Raw genomic sequence first — 6,580 nt, forward strand, 5'->3', positions numbered from 1 at the left:
CCTTCTTGTATGATATACTATAGTTCATGGTCTTTTTTATATCTTCGATGACATTCTTAATTGGCATATCAGGTTCATTCTGCATACGACAATCAAATATGAGTTGGATTATCTAGATGTGAACACTATAAACAAACAAATATGTATGTATATGTAAACATTTATTTTTTATACTAACCACAACTTGTCCCAAAATATGAGAAGCAATGTAACTGGAGCTAATATTAGTGTGGTCCTTGTTCATTCGCGGGTATAAACAATGGTGAGGACCCCTGTACTGCTTTATTTCAAAAAGACCATGTTTCCAACTAAGATATGCACGCAACCACCAACTGCAGTCGTGCTTGCAAGCAGACACCCAAAGGTCTCGCTTAGAGGTTACGACCTTATACTCTCGATTATTTGTTGCATGGTACAATTTCACAGCATATAAAAGTTGCTTCTTATCAACAAAAACCATTCCTCTGTCCAACTTTGGATTTTCAGCACTCCAGATCCGGTTACGGGGAACGACATCACGGGTACTAATGTCAAAATCACCACCCATGTGAATGTTGTCATAGAAAGGGATTTCAACTCTAGGTGGAATGGGGGCATTTTCAGGTTCAACGGGAGCCTGAGAATCATATTCTTTATCATCATCATCATCTGATTCGCCTAGTAAATTTTCTTCCTCACACATTTCATTGTCATCATCGTTTAAGGCGACATCAGGACCGTACATGTCACTGTCAGCAAACTGCACCTCGTTCACTGTTTCAGCCATATTACCAGTAACTTCAACCGGAGTGGTATGATGGTTGCATGTCGGCACATCTTGTGTGTTATTGTCAAATTTATAACCATATCCACCATGTGAACTTGATTCTACACCATGGCCCTGAAATGACTGTTGTGTGTAGCCCAGTGGATAACATTGATCTGATTCATACATAGGAGACTGAAGCGCTGTTGTGTCAATCCCATGCGTCAGCAATGTAGTGAACGGGCGAGAATCCATATGTGTCATGTTCGGGATATTGTGTACAATCTCTTTATCAATGTAGACTTCCAAACAATTTGGTGCTTGAAAACTTGCACCGATACTTAATACAGTGTTCAACGCCTCATCGTCATTGATCGGTAATATCTTGTATTTGCTGTGTGCTTGCCACTGGCGATAAGGATATCTACATTTGAAGGTCAATCGGACATTTTTCCCGTAACTTGCCACCTTTGACGTAAACATCTCCTCCAAATTGCTAAGCGTGGTGCCAATTTGCACCGCATATATCCCTTTCGGCTCAGCATCATATGCTACGCCTTTATTAGGATCTCGAATTATGTTTCCCCCCAGTAGAAAATAATTGGAACAGTCTCCATATACTTGCTTCAATTAAGACAAAAAAACATTAAAATAGCAACAATATACTTATATCTCCTTGTACTTATAAAAGAATTATATGAAATTATACTCATTCAATTGCAATTACTTGTGACGCAAAAACTTTATTTAAGTAATCATCAATTATAATCCAACATTCATTATTGATTTTTTAATTAAGATATGAGTTAAAATAATGATAATGGTTTAGATTTTTTAGCTTTTTAAGAAATACATCTTACAACTTATGAAAAAATTAACATCATCCTCTTATGCTATACTTTTTACATTACTTATTATGATTAAGATCATGCTCTTGTGCACATTAAATGTAATTCAGCTAAATTTTAGGTCAAAAAACAGCTTTATTAATTTTGGATTAATTTTGTATAAATTAGAAAGTAATAACATTTGTAATCATTAAATAAATATAATTTTATTTGTGTGATGAACATCTTAATTTTATAAGGACTTGTTATTTTACTTCTGAAGTTGTAATTTAAAATTTATCAAAAATGTCTGTGTTACATGGATTCTTGAAAACAAATCAAGTAACCATATCAGACACTTGACACCTAGATAAGTGTATCATATGTATGGTCGATACTTCTAATCAGGTATGTACATATCCACGATTTTAGCCAAAAAAATTTTTGTTCTGAACTCGCTGTTATAAACCACGATTTAAGCCAAAAATTTTTTTCTTCTGAACTCGCTGTTATAAACCACGATTTTATCCAAAAAAAAGGACTTGTGTACTCAAAACATATATATTAAAATGTGATCAGAACATCACTTATGTTGTTGGTAGCTCAAGTGGTAGTGCAATGGTGATGCCCAGGCAGAGGCGTGGGTTCAAACCACGCCAACTCCTTCTCAATTTTCAAAAAACTCAATTTTCAAACAACTACCTCAGCATCACCATTGCACTACCACTTCAGCTACCAACAACATAAGTGATGCTTTGTTCACATTTTAATATATATGTTTTGAGTACACAAGTCTTTTTTTTTTTTTTGGATAAAGTCATAGTTTATAACAGCGAGTTCAGAAGAAAAATATTTTTGGCTAAAATCGTGATTTATAACAGCAAGTTCAGAACAAAATTTTTTTGGGCTAAAATCGTGGTTCAGAACAGCGAGTTCATAATAAATTTTTTTTAATTAAAAGCGCGTTTTGTAACCGCAATTTCTTAATCAAAATCGCGTTTTGTAACCACGATTTTAAGATTTTCCAAATTCTACGCGGGACAGGCCCAGAAATGTTGAAATCGTGATTGTGAACTGTGAGTTAGCTTATTCTGGGAATTCTTTCAAAACTAGGCTTAGTTTAGGAATTGAATTAGTATTTTGACTTATTTTGGGAAATGGCCCTAGGTTGTGACCTTATATAAATTATAAAGTGTTGGTAAACTTGATTTATACATAAAGAAATTTGATTTATACATATTCGTGACCACGCTTGTAAGTAAAATATGTCAAAACGTGTTTTCAAAACACATTTTGAACAAAAATTCAAAACCAGCACTCCCTCTTATTTGTCACAGACACTGACACTCACTCTCTCTATCTCTCTGTCTGACACACACACCAACAACATTTGCACTCACATGAAACATATATAATTTTTAATATATATAAATTTTATTTTATAAAATTCAAAACAATTAATTTTTTTTAATTTAATTTATCTTTTTAAATAATTTATTTTTCAAATTATTTTTATTTTTTCCCAATGAATTTTTTTTTTCAAATAAACCTCAGGGGTGTCAGTGTAATTTACCTAAAAAAAAATTTACATTTTAAGAATTAAAGTAAAAAAATAATCATTTTATATAGTTGATTATTATTTGCTATTATCAATTATTATATATATATATATATAATAATAAAATATTTTTATGAATTTTACAAAATAAAATTTATATATATTAAAAAGCCTATATATTTGATGTGAGTGTGAGTGTTGTGGGTGTGTGTATCAGAGAGAGGGATAGAGAGAGTGTTTGTGAGTGTGTGTGACAAACAAGAATGAGTGTTGATTTTGAATTCTTTGTTGAATTTTTACATTTTGCTTAGAAGTGATTATTATCCACGGGTCAACAGTAAAACCGTGGTTTGCAACCACGTTTTCTAAAGATAGAAATAATTACTTAACCACAACATGGTTATGTATAAATCAAATTTTCTTAATCAGATTTACTTTAAAAAAATAATTACTTCAAAATTTTTATATAAATAAAATTTCCTTAAAAGCGTGATTTGTAACCTAGACAGATATATCAATAATTTTGAATATGAAGACATTACGAAGATTCTTCTTTTATTTTTCTGTTCATATAATTTTATACTATAATTTGTATGAAGTATTGTATTTATTCAGTGCGATTGGACAAAACTGGACAAGTCATACAAAAATCTTAAATCATAGTGTAACTTTTTCTATGAAATTATTATTTTTTTCATTGAGTTCAAATAACTCGACTGATTTTGTATGACTTGTACTTAATTTTAATTTCAAACATTGTTCACGTCATTTTTTATAACTGGTGGTCAAATTAGTGAGATTTGTGGACAATTAAAGAGAAGTTACTTTTATTGACATTATTCCCTCTGCCAATAGGGACCTTAATGACAAAGTTATTTGATAGGTTATTTCCTATGACATTATTCTCTAACTTAGGGAAATAACCTCATCCGAAATAACGTAGGAAATAACTTAGGGAATTAACATAACAAAAAAATTATCGACCTGAAGCGAGTCAAACTTGAGTTTCATTAATATTAAAGAGCTCTCATTATGTGTTAGAAATTAGGTATGCTCCTTTCAGATCTCAAGTTGAACTCTCAGTATGTTTCATTAATTGAGATTTGTCGGATCTACGTGGAATGGACGTTTGGTGTGGATTGTAAGATTAGTTGATAAATACGTAAACTGATTCAGACATCCGACTATCATAAAAAGTTATAACTTAATTGAATAAACATAATGCAAGCGCATAGAGAATAAGTCAATTGGATAATTCAAGTGGGTAAAAATTATCGAGAATGACTCATTTTATAAATCAAATATTTTAATTTTTTCAAACATAATTCCTAAACAAATTTGTTTTTTTTATTTTTATTTTTATTTTTTTTATATATATCAAATGTTTTCATAATAGCATTTTCCATGACGACTTGGAAGGCCTCTTTTGGCAAAGAGGTAAAAAGTAATGTTTTGACTTCTAATTTTTTGTGGATCAAATTATTCGACCTCTAATGTTTATATCAATTTTTTGTAGATCACTTCTAAAAAGTCATTTATTTATATCAAATTTATAAAAGGGAATGTCATGAATTTTAAGGAGGAAAAACTCGAAAATGAAATTCAATCGTAAATGGGGCAAGAAATTCAAGTAAACTATACTTTTTATATTTAACCACGATTACATTTGAATTTAGTGCATAAATTTAGTCAAACCAATTTTTCTTATCGTAGGGGCATGTGGCATCAATGGCATATTTTAAAGTTTTCTTTTATTTTTTATTTTTGGGTCAACATTCTAAGTAGTTAGATTTTTAATTTGTTAATAAAATTTTAGTGTACTACTTAAAGGGTCACCCATAGAAAATATTAAGCAGGTCTACACGGACATAAAATTTAATTATCTGACTTTTCTATTTTGCCATATCCCTATCTCTAAAAAATATATATATATATATATATATATATTTGTTCCTGGCCAAAATGATGAGAAAACTTCCATAGCAATTTCTTATCACAAATTTTGTTCCTTACTTTTCAATTTCTTATTCTTACTTAAAAAATTGAAAGTTAGAACAAAATTATTTTTGTTACTTTATTAATTTTAAGTTATTACTACTCCACATCACCTAATTAATAATAATTTTTACAGCCAAATTAACGTTTCTCTTTCTTATGTAATTATTATTATTATAGATAATTATCTATTCATTACGTAAAAATTATTTGTTCCTAAAAAAAATTATATAACATTATTTAAAAATTTTAACTTATCATAAATTTCTTAACCCCTAATTTCTGAAACCATAACCCTCATTTCTGATTTCACAATTTAAAACCGTTAATTGAAAAATGATTTCACATTCGTCAATTCAAAACCCTAATTCAAAACCAAAACCCTTATTTCTGATTTCACATTCAATAGAAATCCATAACCCTCATTTTCTTATTTCAAACATAATATTTAAATTTTGCTAAACAGATGCAACATTCAACAGATTTCACATTCAACAGATGTCACATTGAACAGAAATCTGATTTTGCATTCAATACAAATCTGATTTCACATTCAACAGATTTCACAATTATAAACAGATTTAAGATAAATATAAACCATTCAACATTCACATTCAACAGATTTCTAAACAGATTTCACAAATATAAACCCTAACCCTAACCTTAACTCTAATTTAAAATTTAAGATTTCACATTGAACAGATTATCTATAATTAAAATTCAACAAATTATCTATAATTAAACACATTCAACAAATTCAACAACAAATTATCTATAGCAAAAGATTTCACATTCAACAGATTATCTATAATTAAAATTCAACAAATTATCTATAATTAAACACATTCAACAAATTCAACAACAAATTATCTATAGCAAAAGATTTCACATTCAACAGAATATCTATAATTAAAATTCAACAAATTATCTATAATTAAACAAATTCAACAAATTATCTATAATTAAAATTCAACACATTCAATATTCACATTCAACAAATTATCTATACTTAAAATTTCACAAATATAAACCGTAACCCTAATTTATTATTTCTGATTTCACAACATTTTATTCACGAATATAAACCCTAACCCTAACCCCACATTCATGAACCCTAACCCTAATTTATTCACAAATATAAACCCTAACCCTAGCCCCACATTCATGAACCCTAACCCTAACCCTAATTTATTCACATTTTCACAAACACAAATATATTCACAAATATAAACTCTAATCCTAATTTATTCACAGTAAAGTAGATGATAGAAGCCATACCAACGAGAGAGAGACAGTACTGAATCAGAGGGAGCTCGAGAGAGAGAGAGAGAGCAGGGAGCTCCAGAGAGAGAGAACAGAGTGAGAGGAGTAAAGAGCGAGAGAGAGAGACAGCAGAGGGAGAGAGGAGAAAGCGTGAATGCAAAACACAGGGCGGGGGGGGGTTAAATAAAAGTT

This window comes from Camellia sinensis, chromosome 12 (assembly GCF_055761805.1).
Source record: "Camellia sinensis isolate YWXY chromosome 12, ASM5576180v1, whole genome shotgun sequence".
Lineage (NCBI taxonomy): Eukaryota > Viridiplantae > Streptophyta > Magnoliopsida > Ericales > Theaceae > Camellia > Camellia sinensis.